Source organism: Tetrao urogallus (assembly GCF_951394365.1).
Source record: "Tetrao urogallus genome assembly, chromosome: 5".
Lineage (NCBI taxonomy): Eukaryota > Metazoa > Chordata > Aves > Galliformes > Phasianidae > Tetrao > Tetrao urogallus.
The window spans coordinates 48753815-48754862 of record NC_136818.1 but is presented as its reverse complement, the minus strand read 5'-3'; positions in this window follow the sequence as shown (position 1 = coordinate 48754862).

The following is a 1048-nucleotide window of genomic DNA, read 5'->3' as shown; positions in this document are numbered from 1 at the left end:
TCTGCAAGATGATACAAAAAGAAATTATTCTTTGCTCTTTCAACGCATGATGCAGAGTTCCTAAGTTCAGTTAGGTAATACGCGACTAAGTGATATCTGCAGTTTGCTTTGTGTGTGTGGACTGACTCTTGCTTCGTCTTCCTTTTCTGTTCTACTCAACTTTCTTTACCTCAAACCCACAAGCGTAACCTTTTTCCTATTCTCCCCTCCATCTCCCCACAAGGAGCAAACCCTGTGGTGCCGAGCTGCCTGTCAGACTAAATCACACCACAACCGCCCATCGGGAAAAAGCCTTTTGCATGTAGCACAGCCTTGCTAGAGCCATGATGGCTGATGGAAATAGTCACAGATACCATTTAGTAAAAGCAGGCCCGCTCCACATAACCTTTCCCGTCATCTCATTTTGCAGTTTGAGTCTCCTTTTGGAATAAAAGCTTATCACAATAGAACATTGCAATGGCTTATCCCTGTGGCACCTAATCAATCGTTGGTATGAAAAAGGATAACCCCATGCAGTTTAACACAAGGCAGGACTCAGAGGCACTGTGAAGTCTAACAGGTAGCTTTGGTATTAAGAGGATACTAAACATCAGAAAACCTCATGCCAGAGTACAACTGTTGGCTTTTAAATCCGCAATTTAACTCCTTCAGTGCATCTCAGTCTCAGCAGTGATCTGCTACAGAAAAGGAAAGTGTAATTGATTCAGCGTGACAGGACACCCAAATACCCCTTAAGACGCACATCTGACATACAAATACCCGCGTGTTTTGCCCACACTTCATTCTCCTGCTACTTCTTCCTCTGATACTACAGGGGCCATCTTTGCAGTTTATATTTGCCCTCTGAAATAGCTTGTCAGGATATCACTCATCTATCACGGCAAAAAGCACTCTAACACTTGGTGCTGCCCGGCTTCCTACAGCTTGGACAGCGATTCAGCCGCCTTACAACCCTACACCCTCACGCCAAGCTCCAGCAGCGCACATACAGTGTCCGTAAGTGCTAATAGGGAATAGGCAACGTTTGATAAACTTCAGCGGTTAAAGC